This window comes from Falco rusticolus, chromosome 6, assembly GCF_015220075.1.
Source record: "Falco rusticolus isolate bFalRus1 chromosome 6, bFalRus1.pri, whole genome shotgun sequence".
NCBI classification, from domain to species: Eukaryota; Metazoa; Chordata; class Aves; order Falconiformes; family Falconidae; genus Falco; species Falco rusticolus.
This window is the reverse complement of record NC_051192.1, coordinates 78,751,555-78,774,725: the sequence shown is the minus strand read 5'-3', so window position 1 is coordinate 78,774,725 and position 23,171 is coordinate 78,751,555. Positions and strand designations below refer to the sequence as shown.

The 23,171-nt window shown below is 43.2% G+C and overlaps 1 long non-coding RNA gene across 1 annotated transcript in view; it reads left to right on the top strand.

Moving 5' to 3' along the window:
* The first annotated feature begins 3,382 nt into the window (after nt 1-3,382).
* LOC119150204 overlaps nt 3,383-23,171 on the top strand; it is a 39,406-nt gene continuing 19,617 nt past the window's right edge. Inside the window, exons 1-3 of the long non-coding RNA XR_005104964.1 lie at nt 3,383-3,725; nt 8,559-8,668; nt 11,367-11,478. This is a non-coding gene — a long non-coding RNA (uncharacterized LOC119150204). The remainder of the gene's footprint in view (nt 3,726-8,558; nt 8,669-11,366; nt 11,479-23,171) is intronic.

Below are 23,171 nucleotides of genomic sequence, written 5' to 3'. Positions count from 1 at the left end.
CCTTGACTTTTTTTTGTTTTGTAATGTTTTCTGTGAGGCCATAAGCACTCGCTCAAAAGGGATTTGAACCACATTTCTTGAGTTTGGATCAGAAGAGGCAAGAAAATATCACTGGTTTTGCCCTTAATATTGTAGTGTGTTTGTCCTTCCTTAAAAACTAAATTAAAATGACTGTGCTTTTTCTTCCTCCCAACCTCCCACACAGCAGCTCTGCTGGAAATCGGATGCCATGTAGGGTAGGTACCTCTTCTTTCCAAATGACTTGTTTAATCTCCTCCTTCCCTTCTGTTCAGCTTCTCTTACAGTACAATAAACCCCAGGCTTTGTCCACCAGTCTGTGTGTATACACTAGGTCCACAACCTTGTTTGTAGTTCTGATGACGTCTGGGGAGAATATATCAACACTTTTTCATCTCACTACAGCAGTGAAAGTGAGTAAAACACAGTTGTTTTGTCTTTGAGTAATGGATTTGATGAGGAAGTTATCCTGGTAATTAAAAAAAAAACCCAAACCACCCCAAGGACTCTGAATAGCTTCTCTATTAATCACTACAAGGACACCATTGACTTACTGTGTTTGTGAGAAACATGCCTGTAACAAAGTAGACACAATTTTTTTTCTAACTCAAAGACCATTTCATTTGGCAGAGTCTAATAGCTTTGCCTCACAGGTATTACAGTAATAAACTGTGACTGAAAAAAAGTTAGTAAATATAACCCGACACATCTTAAATATACGATTGAACTTTACATGTTTACCAAGCTATTTTAAGTGTAAAACAGTAATGTTCAGCTCTTCAAAGGTCAGCAACATTGGGCTAAACCCAGCCTCCTGATTGATCCATCTGGGTGTTAAAGCCTGCTGAGAGCTCACCATGGATGGAGTTAACAGATGTCAGCTGAGCCAGCGGTCCCATCCCTGCTTTTAGGCCTGTGGCAAATGTGAGATGTAATGCTCTGCCTGTGAAAGCAGCTTAGGTAACGCTCTTTCTCATTTTTGAAACAGTTTATGAGCAGGAATGTGGCCAATGAGTGGCAGCTCATAAAGGCATTGCAAATCACATATGTATCTCCTGTGACCAATGGACATCTTATATGACTCACATATTGGGAAGTGGGACCTAGCTTTTGCAGGAGGGGTTGATTTCTGGGGTATGGATCTGAGTGACTCCAAAACTTTTGCTCTGCTCTGCTGCTCAGATGTGGCTGAATCCTTAGATAACTATTCCAGGTATAAATACTAGATGTCATTGTTCCTTCAGCACCTTTTACAATTTGTCCAACTTGAGTTGTCGGTTGGTGGGAGCAGGACTGTCCTGAGCAAGATGTTTGTACCAAAATGGTGTGCCCAGGCTCCATCTCCAGACTTGTACCTGGCTGTGACAGCAATACAAGCCTTGCAGACAATAATAACGCCTGAACTTCGGGGCTAAAAGCCCCCCACACCATACCACGTTGGCTCAGTGGGTCAGATCTTAATTGAGAAACAGAAATGCAGCAAAAAAGTTAAGGCGATGTTTTGAGATACACAGGAGAGGATGCTGGTACCATGTGCTTATGCAGTAATACCCAGCTCTCAAGAGAAAAGGCTGAGGAAGAAGGACCTCCATGCCATGTACGGGAGAAAAATCCAAGTTCAGCCAAATCTGGTTTTGTTCATTGTAATACTGATGACTCTCCCACAGCCACAAGACACAGTATATGGCATACAAGCTGGAATTAGCCTCTGTTACTCTTATATCTATGGCATGGGACTCCTCCTATGGCAATTCCCATTAAAAGGCAAGAGTCAGAGATGTTCTTTCCAGGCAGGAGGAAGCACACATGGGCTAGCCACCAGAGTGCTCTTACTGCCAGTGTTCAAACTAGCGACAAGCAACCGCAGACTACTTGTCTGCCACTGTCAAGACACTAAGGATTGAGAGGAAACATTTAAGGAAAATGTAATGAAACTGGTGGAGGTTAAGTGGAAAGTGGAATAAAATGCAACAGGGCTTTGCCAAAGCTAAATTTTGTCAGGCAATCACATCACCTTCTCTGAGAAGTGATGTTCTTGAATGAAGAGAAGACAGAAGATCCAGCATCACTAGACCTCAGTCAGCATTTGGTACATGATTTCATGGAAAGTTGGTGAGGTGCTGCAGGGTGGGTGAGATGCTGGCTAAAGGGAGGTGCCACAAGGGAACGCTCCCCCGCAGAAGGAAGATCCAGGAGCTGGCATTACATGTCTCTAAAGTTTAACAGGCTCATCCCTGATCTTGGCACTAAATTATGAGGTATACTGGTTACATTTCCTGATGGTGGGTCTGGGCAGGACAGCCAGGAGAAAAAAGGATGATCGCCCCAGAAAAATTTGCCAGAACTTGAGGACTGGAATTACACAACAGAAGTCCAAGCAACAAGGTTACATATTTTGAGATTAAACAATAAATACAGTTTTGGGGTGTGTAACTGTGACTTACTGGGTAGGATTGAGTGGAGTGTATTTTTGGGTCACCAAAGGAGTGTAACATCGGCATGGGAAAGGCAACGAGATGCCAAGATGGTGGATTCATCACCGAATTACCGTTATTTCTTCTGCTCACTCCCTGGGTATGTAAGGGACGTTGAGTTCCTTACAGTCCGAAGCCGACGGAAGGTGCTCGTCAGAGGAGGCCTGTGTCCGTGGCAGACACCGCTGAGTGCGCGGTGGGGGCTGCTCCGGGCCGCGCCAGCTTCTCTCTGCACCCCGGGAGGGATGTCACTCCGCTTTCCCCCAAGCCCTTTTTGCCGCCTACCCTCCCTCCTCACTAAGAAGGCACCCGGGGAGACAGGCGAGGCGCCGCTGCAGGCCGGGGTGCTGGCAAGGGGCCAGCAGGCCCCGCGGGCCCGGGCACCCACCGCCCGGCCGCGCCGCTGAGGGGCCATCGGCCGAGGCGCGCCGCGGGCCGGCGGGGCCTGGCAGGGACGCGCCGCGGCGGCCCCCGCTTCTTTCTGCTCCGCACGCCCGAGCCCAGCGAGCCGCCTCCGCCCCTCCCGGCACCGGAGCCGCAAGCCAGGCCCGCGGCTGCTGCGCCCACCCCGCTACGCTGCCGGCCGGCGGCCGCCCCGGGTCTGCGCGCCGCGCGCTGGGAGGCGGGCCGCCTGCCCGCTGCTCCCCGCCCCATTGGCTCACCCTGGGGGACACTCCGAGATCCCCGGCGCCTCATTGGCCGGGGCTGCCCCTTTCCCCCTGAGCTAATTGGCGGAGCGGTACGGGATCCCCTCCGGCGGGAGGGGCGGCGCTCGGGCGCTGGGCGGGGGCAGCCGGGCGGTCACCTGCGGCCGGGGCGGCCCCGCTCCTCCGGCCCCGCAGCAGTGGGAGCGGGGGGGGGCACCGGGGGCCGGCGGCGCCGCGGGGCTCGCGGCCGTGAGGGGGAACGGCCGGGAAAGGCGGGAGAAACAAAGAACATGGCGAGGGGAGGAGGAGCCTGCGCCCCCTCCCCCGCCGGGAAGGGCGCCCCGGGGGCGTACAATGCCCGGCCCGGCCCGCCCCGGCCGCGTCGGCGCCTGGGGGCGGCTCGCCTCCCTCCGCCCCCTTCCCCGCCCCTGTGGCAGGGCCCGGCGGGGGACCGGGCCCGGCCCCCGCCCCGCGGGACGGGACGGGCTGGTAGGCGGCGGCCGGGAGCGGGGCCGCTGCCTGCTGCAAGTTTCGCCCAGAGCGGCAAAGTTGGGCGCGGCGCCGCGGCCCGGCGGGACCCGGCCAGGTGAGGAGCGGGGGCGGCGGGCCGGGGCAGCGCGGACGGGCCGGGGCACCTGCGGGAGCCGCGCCGCGCCGGGCCGGGCCGGGCTGCGCTGCCGGGCGGCTGTCGTGGGCGAGGCGGGCGCTGGCCGGGGCCGCAGGTGCGACGGGACGGGACGGAGCCGCGGCAGCGCTGGGCGGGCGGCCGTGCCTGGCGGGCCGCGGGCAGCCCGGCGGGCGTTAAGCGGTCCCCGCGGCCGGGAACTTCCCGCAAAGTTTGCAGGTTGCCTGCCCTGGTCCCGCCTGCGGGGCGGCCGGCGGCGTGCTGCTGCCCGGGGCACCGGCCTCAGGCCGGCGGGCACTGCCCCGGCTGCCGGGCCGGGCACCTCCCCGCACTCCGCTCCCCGCTGCGCGGGGCGGCCGAGACACCTGCGGGGCGGGGCGGGCACCGCTGCCCTGGCAGGCGGAGAACTCTCCAGCCCGGTTTTTTACTCGCATCCGCACAAAGTGCGACTCTCCGCTGTTTTCTCTCAACTCCTACGTAATTCTTCAGCTCTGCTCTTGAGCACATCTCGCCCGTGTCAGAGTGGTTATAGCAGTGTTGTCGGGCCTTGGTCAGGATTTTGGTCCTTTCACTTTGTACCCAGATGGAGATTCTTATATTTTTTTAAATGCGCTAGTGATTTGAGTGTCCAGTTCGAGAGGTGATTTAAATGGATCTGTACAGAGTGCCAGCTTTTCAGTGTTAGTTTTAGGATGGCTTGAGCTAGTTACCTGAAATTTGGATTTCCAGAAATGTTTAGAAGTGAAAAGATATATCTTTGGGCTGACTAAAACAATGATTAATGTGTTCATAATGAATTATGCTACACTCTGTGTGTTGCTGTCCACCGCACCCCCCCCCCCTCCAGATTTACATCCAGGCAGAAGAGCTCAGCTGCGTATCAAAAGCCTTTTCTCATTTTCATGTAGTAAATTATTAGGCTTTCAAAGTGTTCTTGCTCTTTTTCTTCTCCCTTCACTCACACCCTGAACAGTTGAAATGAAATTTAGGGGAGAGGAGAGTGTCTCCCTGTACTTGGTGAGACACAAGTGAGACAGCGATAGGAAAGCTGGGAGCATAAATACCTATTATTTTTTATCAAAGGTTAATTAGGTATCATCTTTATATCTGCACATGTACGTATAGGATAGGTAGAATTTCAAGGTGAAAGTGGCACAGTAGCTTTGGAAGGTACTGTTACACATCGCCCCAACTTAAGAAGAATATCTCTTTAAAATGTGTTGACATTTAATTGACCTTTGAAAGTTCATTCTGTTAATCATACTCAAAGCGCTAAAGCTATGGTTGACTGATCTGGTGTTCCTACGTTCAGCCGTGCTCAGCATATAAATTCTGCAGCATAATTGCTACTTATTGAGCAAGAGTTTCTTTTCTTCTCCAAAAACGAGAAAGTTTTGATTCGCCTCCGGCCGGGTGCTAGGGGTAGAACTGTGAATCCAAATGCTTTCCTGCCATCAGTGTTGTGGCGGGTGTGGCCCCCAGCCAGGCAAGAAATTCCTTTGCTGAAACTGTGTTTTTTCTCCTTCCTGAGGCCCTGCATAAGGCAAGGTAACCTTGAAGGTTACCTCTGCGTCTCCTGCGAGTCAAAATGCAATGGCTCACTTTTTTTTGTTTTAAGCTCTTCTAAACTCCAGCTGTTTGGATGGAGAAGGCTCAATTGAAATGGGTTGATCACAGAAGATAACATGTCCCCCTCCCCCCCCCCCCCCAAAAAAAAAAAAAAAAAAGACCCCAACTTTGGCTCTTAAAGTCAAACCTAGTACATCTATGTTAAAATGCGTACTACCTGCTTTAGGGCTGTTGTCCATAGCTTGTATAGATACCAAAACTCATGTAGATACTGAGAGTGGAAGCATTACTTACGAGGTTGCTGTCAAAAGATCTGGGTAAAGATTAATTTCTACTGTGTTCACTTTCTGAAGGATGGGTTTCCCAGTGAGGTTAATGTTGCCAGCAATATTTTTCATGTGTTGAGACCTCGTGTCATATGTTGAATTTATAAGTCGATCAATTTTCTCGTGGGAAGTGAGGGAAATACTAAATGTTAAATGCAGTGTCTGTGATTCCTAATAGGTTATTAGCTCCTTGCTGTTACCATTGAAAACTTATTAATAGCTCTTACTCTTAATTATAAATCTACTTATAAAGTTAGAGCCCTGGCAGTGCTCCTGTACTTTTCTAAGCTATTTTTTCAATGCTGGTTATGTAGCTGAAATCCTCTTCCCTAACCGTGCAGTCAGATATGATGTTGAAGCTGCATTTGCAGCCCAGTAACTGCCCTGCCACTCTGTAGGGTTAGGAGCTGTTAAATCCAGAGCTGGGGGGGGAGCATCTGAGGGAGCGTTTTCATCAGGGCTGTGTCCACCAATGTGCAAGTGCTTTGAATACTAAGAAGAGATCCTGTGGTTGAGTTTTGTTTATTTTAGTACAATAGATACAAGCGCTGCACGTGACTCATTTCACTGAATCTTCAGAAAGCTGAGTGAAGATAAATATGCCAACAGCATGTCTGTACTTTCTGTGGAGTTGACAGACAGAGGAGGCAAAAAAATCCAAGGTAGCTTAAGGGCTGGAGTGTGCAGATGCCTGAGTTGCAGCTGCTCTGATGCCCAGTAGCCCAGAGTTGGCACCTGTTCGGTCTGTAGGAGCTGCAGGGAAAGGCCATGCAAGGTGTCTTCTGGCCACCTTGGAGGACAAGCGGAGTGCCTCAGCTGGCCAGTGGATGTGTGGATAGAGATCCACCATGCAGGTCAGCTTTTGTAGAGGCTTGGGTCTTGAGTCTAGCTGGGTGAAGGTGTAGATCCATTTGTGTTATTTGCAGTTGGAAACACTGTCCTGGAATGAGATGCCTGAGCAAGGTCCCCTTTTCCAAAGGCTCTTCTTTAGGTCATCTTGCTGATTTGGAGGAGTAATTTGAATGTGTTGCTCTCCTGGGTGGCAGGAGCACCTCCTGGGCTGAGCCTCTCCCGTTGAAATCGCTGGACAAAGCATGGATGGCATCACCACAGAGACATAAGCACATTCAGCGGGGTGATGAAAGCCACAGTTTGGTTTGTGGCTGAGACAGACGTAGGGGGGATTTAAACCAGAATGCTTCTTGTCCTAGTGTTTGTATTGTACAAAAAGTTTTCTGGTGCAGCCGGTCCGTTCCCAAACTCCTGATCTTATTCTTGGATTAAAGGACAGATCTGGAAGTTGCACTTTGAAAAGTACATTCCTGCATTTTGGTGGTTAGGAGTGACAGGGCAAGCAGGGGATTTGAAGGCCACGTGAAGGCTTGGCCATGCAGTACTGGTTAAAGCGATGTTACGAAGGCTTCGGTGTTGGTACATGTACCGGCTGGCAGAAGGTTGTGTGCTTGGAGGGTGGTAGCAGCTGAGCACAGATGTCTATAAAGTTTTACTTGTATCTAAAACTCTGTCAGGCGGCTAAACCCTTGAGGGTTAAGAGGGAGAGTCATATGAGGGTGGTGGTTGGTGTTCTTCCTATCTGCATTCCTAGATTACTCTGAGGAGGATAATGTGAAGTCATTTACTGAAGATTATGGCATTGCATGAAAGGAATGTAACATCAGCCACACGTGAACAGAAACAGGCAAAGCTCATTCTCAGCTCTGGTTTGTTAATCCAACCATTTACATATATAACCTCTAGCACCTAAAATTTGTGCTGTATAAATGTACCTTTTGTAATAACAGAACCTACCACAGCAAGTAGATTTGGCAGAGAAAAGTTCCCCCTTCTCTCTTAAATTCAGGTGTGTAGAAGATAAGTTTGACATTATTCTCTAAGACTACTTTTTCCTGTGACACTTAATGTTGAATAAAACAGGATGATAGTGTGGTCTTGATTAGCGTTCGTCCCACAGATGCCTTTCCTTTGTAACCATTTGAAATTTAAAAGAAGCACGAGCTGGAGTGCAAATGTAGATGGGTTTAGTCGCATTTTAACATACTTGCCGGTCAAGGTGAGCCCAAGCCATCCTAATGTGACATGCTTGACATAATCCCAAGAGGATTAGTTATTAATACATTTGAAAAATAAAGTCTGGTCTTGCTTCAGTGTAGTTGTTTGTTGGGTTTTTTTTTTTTCTTCCCTTCAATGTCACGTGTTCTAAATTAAAGCTTTTGTGGCAAGTTGATTATAAACTTTCTATAAGTCTAAGCAACTGAGCTGTTCTTGGAGCTGTCAAGGTACGTTCTAATTGCTGTAATTTTTAGCTGACTACAAAAGCTACATTTATCCCTGGGGGTTTTCTTTGATAATAAATATCAGACAATTTTTTTGGATAGGAAACTGTTTTATAGGTGTCCTTCTGTCCCCTTTTCTGTTCCTTTTCTGTAACTTCTGTGCAATTATTTCTGCTATCAGGAGCAAAATGCAGTTATGTCACCTGTTTGGATCTGTGTTGAGTGGGGGTAGCGCTTAGAGTAACTTTCTGTGACATACTGGAAATTTTTGGGTGAAGGTGAGGAAGGAGGATAATTTTAAGCTCCCAACACTTGAAGCTAACAGTAGGATTTCTTCTCTCTTTGTGCCGTCTTCCTACCTGTCTCCGTCTCTTGCATGCAGCTCTGTTTTAGCTGTTCCAAGAGGAGGCTTGCTCTGACTTTTCCTCTTGTGGGACTTCGTAGTGTGTGTGCCTTTTGGCATGTCAGTGTTGATTTCTGCGTAGTTGTTTCTCGAGCAGTTTGATGCTTCCACAGTGGCTTAGTTAGGACACTTACACTGGTAAGCCCTTGCCTCTTCCTTAGATGGTCAATCTAATGCTTTCTCCTCTCTCTTCTCTTTGTAGGACTGGATTGTTTCTCTCTTCAACTTCATGGATGTTTTTTTCCATGTGCACATTTAGTCTCTTGTAGCTTCTGCTTCTGGAAGGCTGGGAGGAAAGACCTTTTCACACTGGTGAGAATACAGTTTAAGAGAAATTTGAAAGTGTAACATTAACAGGGTTCATGTCCATGGCCCTGTCAGTATGATGTAACCATTTTATCCCATAGGTCAGAGTATTTAATTACAAACTGTGGGAACAAGCAAGTGTTTAACTACCTTGAGGCCTCATTCTGTTTCCTCATGCCACAAGCCTGGTCGTACCCAGGGAAAGGGGAGGCTGTTGGAAATGAATGAAGAATGGGACTTGAGTAGGTGTATTGCCCCGTCTGTGTGTGTGCAAAGGTTAATGCATTTGCTGCACATGAACTCTATTTTTGTTCTTAAATGTTGCTGTTATATTTTACTTGCATAGTGCTATGAATAAACAAAGAGTTTTCTAAATTACGTTAGCACACGGTGGTGGTAACAAAGTCACATTATATACACTTTTAGTGGATGTATTACTTAACATAGTACCCAGAAGTTCTCTTGCATCTAGCACTAATTTCTGGTAATGTTTAAGTACCTCTGGGACAAGAGTAATCAATGCATTGCATAAACTTGTAGGTAAAAAAGTGTAAGCTGAAGCCTTGCAGACTCCTTTGCAGCACCTGGGGCTTGTGCAGTTCACTATGGAGCATGTTAATTAAATTTGTCTTGTGGTCGGAGGCTGTATTTGTTTTGATCTACTGAGATGAAGGACAAACATGATGATTGTGCTAATTATTCTAAGAGTCTTTATGTCCCAGTTGCTTGTTTGAGCTCTGTATGAGTGAGGGAGTGATGGGAGGAGGAAAAATTGCCTTTGCCGTATTTGCGAGGGAGTTGGGATGGGTGCTGTGTCCTGGCTATGGGCAAGCAGAACAGATTCCTGCATTAATTTCCTGGTGCTGAAGTCAGAAATATGAGGGTAAACTTGTAGCGTATGAGCTGTGGGTCACTGGACCAGTGCAAGGATCAGAGTTCAAGTCTTTGCTTTTCTTCGAGTACAGCAGGTTATAAAATACATTTCCCCAGAGAGGTGACTTTAGAGCAAATTACCTGAATAAAGGACATGAGATCTAAGTTAGGAGACAGTTCAGTTTGCAAAATAGAGGACAAAAGCATTCTAAAAATTGTTGGAGGATGTTGGGGCAAAGTTTTGTGTTTGAAGATGGTTCTGGTCAGCCCAAATGCATGTTTGCTCCTGTGTGCAGGGATCTCTGATATGGACCACCTGCTGCCTATAGCATGTCCCCTGTGCTTGTTCTCACTGCAGCTGTATTTCACCTTCCCTTTGAATATGGACAATGAGGCTGAATATGTTGTGTGCTATAGGTAGTTTGTTCATGCTGTTAAATCTAAGTAAATGTTCTTTGCTAAGCTTGGGATCTGATATGTTACGCTCTCTTGGGTAATGCTTTTCCCAGATAACCATGAGGAAAAAGTTATTGCCATTAGGGGCTGTTTTCTTGTCCAGTATGCACTCTTTATATTCTTGTATTGACCCAGTACGTGGTTTTTGTATTTATCTGAAATAGAAAACCGCCAGCTCAAGCGTTCTGCATTGGGAACTGACACAGTAGTGCACACTTACGCACAGCTTCAGGCTGGTTGCCTGCTCTGCTCCACAGTAGAACAGCGATTGGTACGATGCTTCGCTCTGCCAATAAGTAGGGTAGTGCTCTGAACCATCTAGGTATCGTCTGCTTCTGCCAGCTGATACAAAAGGACAGTTGAGCCTATTGCACCTTCTTTTCTGGACAATACTTAAGGTTTGTGGGCTTCACAGTGATGCCCTTGTGACACTGAAGTGTGGAGAACACTGTACTGTTCGCTGATTCTCTAGCAGAGCATAAATAGCGCTGATATCCCTCCTTTGTCCTCACTTGTTGCTGGAGTTGGTTGATTGGCACAGACGATGTGTTTATCAAAGGCCATCCTCGTTTCATGCAGTCACATACAGAACTGGTTCAGGTACCTTCAAAAGGTGTCAGGAGTGCAAATTGATAAATAATATATTTTGAGTATATACCTTTCCATTAATAAGCCCTACTTTACTGCATTTCTTTTGCTTTTGTTGTGTGCTCATAACTGAGGTTTCAGAAGTCTCATGTGTATTCTTCTCCATCTACAGGCTGGTTTACTTGAGTCCCCCTTATTGTGTTCTTTCCATGCTCTTCTCAGTCTCTATTTCTGTATTTCTTTGGTTTTCTCCTGATAATCTGATTCTGTCTTGTGTATCTGTCCATCCATCCATCTGCAAGGGGTTCTGTATGTCCCTTTTCCTCCAGAATGATTGTGTGAATAAATTCCCTTCTCCACCTTAAAGGCTTAACTAGGAGGACTCCGGGGATTTTGCCTTTCTGAAGTGATGCTCGATCTCAGATTTATTGTGTGATTGGTTTTGGTTGTGTAATCTGTACGTTTCTTAAGATAATAAATAAGACAAGTCATTATGCCTATCTCTGGTGGGAAATTTAACTACTTCAATATAGGTTCTGAGTACTTATGCTGCCTTAGCGGTTAACCTTTATCTCCCCTAATTGAGACACAGCTGCATTCAGGAGTAATGTGTCACTTTAGACACATTCTAAGTTTTAAATGCCTATACCAGAAAAGGACAGGGTTTTAATAATGGTTGTTAAAGACGATCTGGCTTCTTGCAGACAGTCCTAATAATGAGAACTATGTGATCTGAACTGCTGAACTTCTGGAATGACAATAACTTCTGTTCATGTGTGTGATACAGATTACTGGAAATCTGAGGAGAAGTTTTCAGTGGCCAAAGAATGCAATTCTCCCTGGAGTTGTGGGTATCTTGCATGAAGCGAACTGAAGTAGGATCAGCTGGTATCCAAGAAGTAAGTTCTTTTTCTCCACTTTTTCTACTGAGGTGCACCATAGCATTCATTCGCCTGGATGGATTAAAAGATGGTTAAAATTCCAAATTATTAGACACATTGAGGAGAGAGTCTTGGGAAGAGGCTCAAGAAAATGCGCTAAGTGTTGTGCATACTTTTACCAATAGCTTTAGCATCTCTTTCCCAGTGTTTGGATGTTCTGTATCTCATTTGGTGCGTAATTTCAACTACTTGTCTGCAACTGCATGCTCAGCACAGGGGAAGCCTGCTTCTTGAGGCATTTTAGAGTGAGTTCAAATGCAGTTGGGAGAATTGGATTCATCAGCAACAGTTGGATATACTCGTGCTGTATTATATCAGCTGTGAACTTGAGTTAATGTAAGTAATGTGTGCTTAATCTTCCTGTGCTGTCAGTGACAGGAAGAGGAGGAATAATTTTTTTCCCATATTTAATGATGATCTTCAGGTTTTTGACCAGGAAGTTTGAGAATGTGTCCTACAAAGCAAGTTAGAAAACAATTGTCACAAGTTAAGGTTTTTTTCAAGCTCTATGCCACTTTGAATTTGCATTTTTATCTGTTAGTATTCCAGTGTAAGGTCTGATATGATTAAAAACTAATTTGCCTGTCTGAGTTTGCGTATTATCTCATCTGTATGGAGGGTGATGGGAAATGTAGAGGTCCTGTGTTTGGATTCTAGCAGCACTTGGAAAATTTTGGTTTAGTTGCTTTTTTATGGGGAGGGGGTGGGGGGTATTGGTTGGTTTTTCTTTGTTAGTTTGGGGTTTTTTCTCCCTTTATCACCAATAATGCATTCTTCTGGCTTGGAAATTTCAGGGGGGTGAGAGAAAAACAGTTCCACTGTTTTTGAACTGAAAGGTGCTTAAGTGCGACTAGTGTGCCCCTTTCTCCTTCTGTGACATGGAGTGTAAATTCATGAAGACATTGAAAAGTTAGAATGTTGCTCCTTTTGTCTTAACTTATGTTTGTTCAAAACCTTGTCAAGACCAGCATGTATCAAGCCCTCTTGATTGTTGAGTCTTGGACACTTTCTGCCTAAACACCTTTATAAGAATACTGTACAAATTAAAAAACAGAGCAGTAAAGATAACTGATTGCATTCTCTTGCCTAACAGTCCATACTGATAAAATGCCTCACAGTTTTAGGTTGACCTTGCCTTGACTTTCGTACAGATATAAATCTGTTTGATGTCTTTTAAAAGTGGAAAGGAAGCCATACATGGAGTGGAATTGCACGTTGTGGCTGACATAATGTCCTTCATCTAATTAATTCAAAGTAGCGGCATTTTATAGTCTCCCTACTTTTTCCCCCTTTAAGTTGTAGATATTAGGCGGATACATTTACAAATGAAAGGCTAATCTGTTTCATGACTAGGTGTAATGAAGCTGAAATCTTTTCATTCTGCAATCAGTGATTTGCATATAAAGATTTTTATTTTTTTTTAGCCTTTGTTTTTACAGTCCATATATATTGTTTTGCAAGGTGATTATTTGTGTTTTTCTTAGCTGGCTTGTGATAAATAAGATGAAACTTGCTGGAAGAGGAACACTTTTTTTTTTTTCTTTTCTTTTTTTTTTCTTCCCCTCCCCAAAGGTATTGTTATAGGAAATATATTCCCTTACCCTCTTGTCCTTCAGTAGAGCTCACGCAGGGACGTCAGTACTTCCTTGTATTGGCAACTTTGTCAAGTTGGGCACCTTACTGAGAGTTTCATGGAGTTCTGCTAAGGAGAAGGCGAGTGGATCCTGTGGCTCTGGCATGGTATATAGATGCCAAATGCTAGGAATTTCTGGAATGTAGAGTTGTGCAGCACTGATAAAGTTTGCTTTGTTTCCTTAGTGACTTGACCCATTGAGAAAATGTGGTTCCCTAGGAAGCTTTAATAGCTCAAAGTTGGTATTGAATAAAAGGAAAGGCCCCAATATAATTCTGCTTGTTTTCACCTGCTGCCTGAAAGATTAATTTTCTTAACCTTAGTATAGAAAATATAACCCTGAGTTTTGAAAGTGATTTATAGAGATCCTTCACACTTATCAGTTTGAGTAAATACACCACAGGCTTCTGCGTTCCAGCTACGGTCTTTTCATAACCTACTCGGTTTACAGTGCGATAATTTCATTTGGGGGCAAGAAAGTTTCAAGGAAAAAAACCCTTCTAATTAGAGTGATATAATCACTCTGCTTGCCTGCTGTGGTTTCATATGACTTCAGGAAAATAGTTGAGTGATTAATCTTTAATTTTCCCCATCATTAACTTAATAAAGAAATGGCAGATAGAATGAAAAACAAACAGCAGAACTGTACAACCAGGACATTATTATGCCAGATTTTTTTGGCTTTTTCATTTGGTGAGAAATGCCATTCTGCCAACTATGTGAAGTACAGCAGCAACTGGTTAGCTCAGATAATTTGTAGAAATCTTCTAGCAGGTTTGAACTTTATTGAAGCCTTTGCAGAGCTTGCTACACCACTTCCTCCCTCTTCCGCACAGTCCCCTGTGGGTTGGGTGGGTTTTTTCCACAGTTGTATTTGGAAGCAAATGTTGCATGAACTAACTTCTAGTATCACGTAATTCCCTTGCATCCACTGTTCCGCGGGGAAGGAAGCCATCCCAGACACTGCAGTGAAACACCCTTAGAAAGGGTTTGGTTCTATTTTCGTGTTGGTTGCTATCTTTAGTCACTGTGCTGATAAGCGAACTCAAGTTGTAGAGTAGTGCAGTTCTTGTAATGAATGTGACGGAGGACAAAACAAATATAATAGTGTAAAGCAAGTTGCTCTTTCATACATCTTTATTTTAATTCTTACGGGATGTAAACTAGGCAACATAATTCTGGAAGTGTAACGCTTGAACAGAAAATATGCCAGGCTGTTGGCAAATGTTCCTTTGGAAGTCATACTTCTATTTCATTTGTAAATACTTACAAAAACAGTCCTGTGTGCGTCTGCAGGTAGCAACACAGCAACAGAAGTTGTAGTGATCTTAACTAACCTGCTTGGAGGTCTCTGCATGTTAATAATGTAAAGTAAACAGCTGAGGAATGTGTATTGCTGTTGACAGTGAGCGACTGTAAACATCCTCGACTGGAAGCTGTGAAGCAGCAGATGGGGCTTTCAGTCGGATGTTTGCAGCTGCCAACTGCCACAGACGTCAAGAAATGTTTGACACCTAAAACATAGTTGTCTGTTTAAAACTTCTATTCTATTTGGTTTATCACAGACATATGAATTTAGGCCAAACTTTTCCATGTACTGCTTAATCTTTCTTGTGATGTCTGTATCTGAATATCTAAAGTAATTCAGTCTGTGGTAGGAAAAAAAGAAAAAATGAAATCATTTTGCTTATATTTTTATCTGCAAACTCAGTTGTAAGTTTTTAGAGGTGTTTGTGCAGCTTGCTTGGCTGTACAGGTTGCTTGGCTTCGTTTCTAGACTCCACTGCAAATTTTACAAGATTATTTTGCATGTTTAGCATCTCTGCAGTGGTTCATTTAGAATATGGAATCCTAAGCCCTGTAGGAAGCAGTCATTTGCAGGAGTTCTAGAAACTAGAAATGAACCAATTAGCGCAACCGTGGAAAAAAAAGTATATTAAAAAAAAAATATTTTCCTGGAAGAGGCCCAACCCTGCAAAATGATGGGAAGGTCAGCGAGATTTTGTGTGACCAAGTTCACTTATGACGTATCACGGCATCTCAGCTGTTTGAGGTTTAGTGATCCTCCCCCTTCTCCCTTTCCGTTCATTCTCCTTCCCTCCTCCCTTTCCAAAAAAAAAAAAAAAAAAAAAAAAGAAGAAGAAAAGACAGGGAAGTACTGAAAGCTGATTCATACTTTTCTAGAAATCTGAGACAACTTCAATACTGTGGTCCTGCCAACGAGTTTTATGTGTGGGTGGACCCCTGTGCTTAAATATGACCCCAGGACATAGAGAGCAGTTTATGTGATTGGATGGTATTTCATGATTGCTATCAGACCAGAAAGAGTGGCAAGTTTGTAGCACGTTAACTGAGGCTGATACTGAAAGCACTAGTGTATTCACCCTTGAGAGAAGATATATATCTTATTGCTATGTATGTAAAATATCTGCGCCTTTGGTAAAGAGAGTTTTGTTGTTAACTTGGTTATTTTTCTTGTCATCAGTATCCTTGTTTCTCAGCTATGTAGCCATGTTCATATAAAAGTATGAGGGGGCATAATCTAAACATTAGTCTTTCCCTTTACATTTCACATAGATACAGGTAACCTAAGACACTGGAGTTTCTGGGCTGGTTTGTTTGGTTTTTTAAAGGAGCTAATTCTTATAAAACAGTATTGACATGTAGGTAGCGAAAGCGGTATCTGCAGTTTCAATAAAACATGCTCTGTATTTGAGGATACTTCACTAATCCATGCTTTGCAAATAGCTTTCGGTGTAGATTCTTACACTTGCCGTAAATTCAGATTATATTGAATTTCAGTAGTGCTTGAAGGCTCCTGTTAGGATTAGCGCTATCATCATCCTGCATGCTTCACTGTCAGTAGTAAGGTACAAGGTCTTCCAACAAGGCATTACAATCTAATTCAAGATCAGTGGCATCGAAGTGGAATCTAGGTGATGTGGGCAGGGGGCAAACAGGAAGAGTGAGAGGAAAACCAGGGAGACATAGCGATGGGCTTAGGAGTAGCTGTCTCTGTGTGCACAGGTGGCTTTGAGCTGTTTGCTTAATTAAAATCGAGGAAGAGACAAGACATATCTTTTTAGCCAATTTTTTTGTCTGGCTATAAATACCTTGAAAAGATGATGGTTTGTTTGGGTGGTGTGTGGATTTGAAGTTAGGACAGACACTGGTGAAGCTGTGTTTTTAGGTTGATCTTTTTTTATAAGTACAGCAGAGAGAGCCGGTGAAATGGGTAGAAGTTTCCAAAAGCCTTTTCTTGCAAATCTAAGGAACTTTGGAAAACTCGTAGTGAACTCAGAAGAAGTCATCAATATGAATACAACATTTGACTTGAAAGTATTGCCAACTTAGCGACATACTGACCAAGTTCAGGGCCAAGGTAGATGTCAGAGGTAGGGCTTACATTCATTGTAGAAGTAGCTGAATTTTCTTTGAGTATCTGGCAAAAGAGAAGTGGGAATTACTGACAACAGTTGGTATACTGTTATATATAACATATATATAACAGTTATATGAATGATAGAGATGGGTATTTCTGTTGACGAAGCAGGACAGTAATGAAGAGAGCTGTGGTTACACAAATAATGAGTTTTTAGGTGAGTGCTTCTGCAGCCTTTTGGGCTTAAAACTGGCTTTATTGGCACCCTAGAGAACTTCCTAAGTGACCTTGTAATGAAATTCATGAAACTTGGATGCACTTGAGAAACACCATCTAGGCAGAGGATTCTTGACATAATCTCCTCATCTGGAAAGCTTCACTATATATTTGAAGAAGAGGACTGAGCAATAGGAGAGGACTTGCATAGGCAGAGTATTTAATATCAAAAGCATTAAGTACCTCCTGTGAAGATTTACATATTGATAATATTTGTGCTTTGGCAGGAAATTCTTTCAATACCCATTCTATTACTCTTCTTCCTGAATTACGTACTGTCTCAAAGTTCAGCGTGTTTCCTCTTGGAAAATGTAATAGTATGTTGGGACTGTTTTCTTCAGCCTCTAATCTCAGTACGTGCACACAAGGAGTTGTCTTCCAGAAAAATGGCTTCAGACACGTAACATGCTCTTCTGCCAGCTACCTCTAAAAACCTGCTAGGGCTAAACTTCACACGAGTATTAAGGCAGTGGTCCTTAATTTCTGTCTGCGGTGGAAGCTGGGTGCTAGCTTTGTGTTACCCCAAATGCTGGTCTGTGTTGCCCTACCTGGTACTTGTTGAGGTCACGGTCTCACTTGGAAGGCAAGGCCTTGCTTTCAGGCCCTGGCTTCCAGGTTTGGGTAGGTCAAGTCAAGCTCTCTTCATCCCTCTACTGAATTAATGGATGTATTCTTAAAAAAGCTGCTTCCCTCCCTGGCCTTGTTTTAAAGGGAAGAGCAGTTCTTGTCTGAGGGGTCCTGGGTTTGACTCTACAGAAGTTCCGTCTGCTGACCAGGAAGGAGGGAAGGAAAAGAGGAAAGACAACCAGTGCTACTTACCCACATGTGCTGTTTATGGAAAACATTTTTTAAATGACGGGGCAGCTGTTGGGTAAGGCACAATCCATCTGCCTACATATGCACTTGTTATGAAGAGAATACAGTTGATGATGTGAATGGAAAGCTTTCAGTACTAAGCTGCTGTTCCTACTCAAGCCACACTCAAAACTGTAAATAGTTCAGATATGTGCTTTAACTCTTTGCTTGAAAAGCGACAGTGTTTAGTAGCCACGCTTCTTGGGGAGTTTTCTGTGTTAATGGTATGTGAAATAGGCGTTACGCAATGTGCTAGTTTTATTTAAAAACACAGTAAAAGATAATGAACTAATATAACTCTACAGCATATCTGGAGAGGATGATTCTTTTGACTTGAATTGGGCATATAACTTTTTTTTTTCCTTTAAGCAGTAATTTATAGACCAAGATGCATGAAATCTCTCCTTTTTTTTTTTTTTTTTTGTACTGATGTAGACAGACTGTTCTCTTCCTTTCCTAAAGCTTCAAACAGTTATTGTGAAACAAGTAAATGAACAAAGGATATGAGAAGGAAGCCACGTGCCATGCAGTGACATAGTGGTTTTCCATATGATGGCTTGAGGCATCTTTTTAGCTGTGGATGTAAATGTAGCTTCTTTTATTTAACAATGCTTCTCTTGATTTAATATGGATAGCCAGCATTTTGCTCTGATTCAGACTTCCTGTCATTGGCTCTTGATTTTTCTTGTGAGTAAATCGGAGATATTTTTAGTAACTTTGTCTTGTTTGAAGATTTTTTTTCTTCCCTCCCTCCCTTGTATGCCGTTTGATTAAATACATACCACCTCTGATAATGCAGAGCACAGAAAATTAACTACAGAGCTTCTGCCTATAGCAAGACAAGAATATCAGTGGAAGAGAGGGATATTGCTCAGAGCATTCCACCCCCCACCCCACCCCCCAGTCTCTCCTGGGCATCCAGGAGTATTTCAGTCAATAGCTGGTCTTTCAGCACCTGTCTGAAGGGGCTCTGAGCTGTTCTGTCCTCTTCATTTAATTTTATTTTTTTTTAAATTCTTGTCTGTGTAAGGGCAGAGGATTTGCTTTTAGCTTTCTGTGTTGCTGTGCAGAGATCTCTTGTCTTTTTGCTTTCACCAGATCACTTATCTCTTTGCCTTCCCCTGACACCTTTATTCATTAGATGCAACTTAAACTGCTTGCTTTTGTCTTCAAGGCCATCACAGCCTATACATGTATTAACTCCCACATCCAGTTGTCCTGTAATGCTATTCTCCATTACTGGCTTGAACTTTTTCTACCTTTTTCAAACTTTTCAAACTTTTTTGCTCCATTTCACAAATAAAAGGCTAATCAGTCAACAACCTTTCTAACTACTTTGTTGTAGTAAAAGCTTTGGGAAGAGTTTGTGTGCTCTTCTGAAGGCCATAGGCTGTTAAGAGATCTTCTTACAATAATGTTTATAGTACTTTTTTTTTCTTTTCCCCTTGCCCTCATCACCTTCTGTATACTTTGAGACTAGGATTAATATTTTCTTATTGTAGTGTTGACTTTGCAGAGTTGACAGCTGCATTTCTGATGTGTGCTGCCATTTCTGGGGAAACTGTCTGCTTCATCCTGTGCCGAGCGGTGAAACCATTTTATTTTCTCTGGGAAGTTTTTCACCATTCTGCATAGCAACGTGTATATCCTTTATGTTCCTTTTATATAAATTGCTTTATGTATGTATATAAGCTTGAAACTAATTGTATTAAGCAATTCTACTATGCAACACTGATATATTCTGCCTTGTATTTTTATTTGTGTGTGAACAAATACATACATGCATACATGTACTGGGGAAGAAGGAGAAGAAAGAGGACTCTGTGCAGTTAGCTTTTACCACCCATTGCCTTAGATGTGCATGCTGAGCAGAGTAAACCAGGCTTGTGTTCTAGAATGTCTTAATATAATTAATTTCAAACATTCTAGCTGTGTTTTATTTATGACGTTATTCCATGAAATGTGAATCTGAATCTGAAGAATCTGAAGTTCTTGCTTGAAATGTATTTTTTAAAAAAAAAAATAAAACAACTGAATATTAGTCTGTTTACATTAAGGAAAAAATGCTGCTTTTCCTTTAGAGCAAAGATCTTATTAGTGTGTCAGCAATTTAATGTATGGAGGCTAGAATAGCTGTGGGGTTCCTCTGTTTTAATTGTTGAAAGCTATGTAACCTTAAAGCCTTTCTGCGTATCTGATGTGATTCTGGGATTCATAGCAGTGATTAATTCTATAGCTATAAATGCTCGTCATCTACGTCATGAAATGTTTTCAAAACATGGTGGCGTTTTTAACAGCTTAAACAGTGGTGAAATGACAGAAGGCTTGTGCGAGACGCATTTGCAACAGTACTCATCTCCTTGAAACTACCTGCTATGAGGATTTTTGGTATTTTGTATGAATAGTGATGTGCCTTGAGACACTCTAGCCAGTAATTGGAGCTTCTATGTAGTGCATAGAAAGCAGTGAAAGGAAGGCAACTAGCTTAGGTCCTAGACTTACAGGGCAAGACCCAACTAGGAGCAGTGGTGAAAAGAGTATAAAGCAACGCTCGAATGGCTCTTCAGGGCTGGCGCATTGTCCTGTCTGCTAAACCTTCTCTAGCTCTTCTCTAAGAAGTTTGCCCACATAGCAGCACCTTCGCAAATATCTCAGGCACAGGTCAGACCCGTTTGAGATGGCTATACATATTCTGCAGAGCTTGTTGGATGAGAGCCAGGGCTGTGACCCTGCGGATGTACAGCTCTGACCAAAGATGGCCCTGGAAATGGCATAGCAGTCGTTTGGCAGGTCACATAAATACAGGTATCTGTGAATCAGCTAAGTACCTCAGACATGGTTACTTGCTTGTTTTCTGAGCAGTTAAGCTTCTTCATAAAGAAACAAATGGGAATTAACATTCTAAAACTAAATGTGGTGTTGTCTCAAGGTGGAAGAAACACTAAAAATGTGACTTCTCTGTCCCACAGTGGGTTATCACTACCTTTGAATACTCTGTGAGGATCTTTTATGAACATGAAAGTCAGGAGGAAATGCCTATGAAAAGGATTCATTTTGCTGAACTTACTACAGCTGTGCTGCAGTTAAATATGTCTGAGCTGGACCGTTTTAGGCTTACGTTAATGAAGAAGGAGAGGCCCTTTTACAGGACAATTTATATGATTTCTTTTAGATATGTTTTTAGGAGTGGGATAACTTGTCCCCAGTTGCCCTGCTTATTTCTCTCCTTTATCTTCAAAGTCAAGATAACTAGCTCAGGTGTGGGTATTCTGGCTTATAGAAGTCCGTATGTGGTCAGATGAATACAATCTTTTTCTCTCAAAGGAGGAAATTCAAAAGGTAGGAAACTTGAATAACACAAGGTGAAAGATGAAATATGAACACAAAGCGGAGCGCTTTGGAATGGCTTACAAAAAAAATCTTACTAGTTGTGGAAGAATCCACAGTCAAGGGAGACAGCAAAGATAAAATGTCTAAGAATAGAGGTGGAAATGGATCTTAAAAATACTTTCCCTTCTTCCTGCTACCAGAAATTCCTAAATAGATGGCTGCTAGCTTTTATTCCATGAATATAAATTAGAAGATAATGAAGGAATATATAAAATTAGTTAAAAAAAATATTGGAGGGAGGGAGTATAGCTGGACGGTCAGAGAAAGAGAGATTTTTATTAGAAACAAAAGTAACTTTAATGTTGGTGCTCCGTGACCAGGTAGAAGTCAAAGTCATGGAGCAGTGCCTAAAGAAAACAATACTAGATAGATTTGTCAAGTATCTGGTTAAACAGCTAGATTTTAGTCAGATACAAATGTTGATGGCATTCTTGCCACTTCAGCAAGCCAGAAGGATGTTTAACAACAGCTATTAAAATATGACATAATTTACAAGATGCCAATAACTTCATCAAGGAGTTAGAGACGAGTAATATGAGAAATGCGGTGGACTGCTAATCTAAAATCATAATACTCCAGATTTACAGATAATTGTACTGAGGCTTAACTGAGTAGGTAAGGTACATGACTGCTTATAGACTGTCAGCCTGACGTGGTTTTGGACAGAAGTACTGGAATAGGACATGGACCAAAGTAGGTATGTAGAGTAAATCGTAATGGGAAATGGAACGCATCTACTGTGTCACCTTTTTATTTTGTTTCATCTTAAGTCAGGCAGGTTAGTAGTTTCACAAACACTAGCCTTTAGGATGTATTTCAGGACATTGGATTTGGTAACCCAAACATACTGATGGAAAAAATTGAAATAGCAAAAAGTCTGGATATGATGTATCAGAGAGATTAAAAATTGGTGAACAGATTTAAAACTATAATCATCAATGAAGAATTGTCATTGAGTGGTATGTTTCCCTGGGATGGAGAGGGGTAGGCATTCATTCTATATCTTCTTTTGATCTTGTTTTTTGTTGTTGGTGGTGTGGCTTATCTAGAAGAAAACAGTGGTATTCTTGGTAGCTTACAAGTGAATTAAATACTGGAAAGGTACAATGAAGATGGAACAGGTCACATAGCAGTCTGTTTGTATCTCTTAGGAAGCAAGTTGGTTCTGTTCATCTTGAATGTAACAGAAATATAGAGATACACATTTAGAAAATGGAAATTTAGGGTATGTTTATACTTGGTTTTTCTGTTTGTGAAAAATGCATTTTAGGTGCCTACTCGATAATGGATTGAAGCAGTTGTAAGAATATGTGATTTTAAAAGGCAAAAGAAATAATTATATGAAATGCCATGCCTCCAGGATGAATATATATTATAACAGTGAGGAGTTACAAAAATTACAGTATGTAAGCCTGGGTAGTATTTTGTACTTTTCTGTAGCAGTATGAGCTTTGAGAGTAGCTGGACTGTGGCTATGACCTTGTAAGTAGCTTCTGTGTTAGAAAAGGGAAGGCAAGGTTGTTGGCCTATTGCAAGGCAGTGGGTGGTGTTAGGAGATAGGAGAATAGAGGGAGGCATGAAGAAGGAATGTCTTGCTCAGCAAAAAAAGGGAAAATGAGAAAAAGCAAGCTAGTAAAGCTGAAAATGTGGAATGGACAAACATAGGAGAAACAGTTGAAACTTTGAGAACAAGCACTGCAGATAATGCTTTTCAAATAGTATTGATATTTTTTTTTCTCCAGGTTTTGAGTCGAGCAGTTGAGCATGACTCTGACAAGCAAAATATGTCACCCTTGTGCCTCTGACGCATCTGATCAAAAGCATTCCTGCGTGCCCCAGTGACAGGGTGGAAGCAGAGCACTTACCAGCCCTGTGGGGAGTGAGGGTGGGGACACCAGTGAGGGAGAGATGAGCCTTTAACTGAAGGTGTCCTAAAGGCCTGTAACTTTGTTTTTGAGAGAGACACTGGATGCTTAATGTCTTCTGAAAATCAGGACTTTGGGATCTATCTCCACACAGTCAGCATAGGATGCTGGTTTTGTCGTAAAACAGGGTTGTGATGTTTTGACTCCTAAAGAGGATCTTCAGGGTCATCTTACAGCATGCGTTGGATGG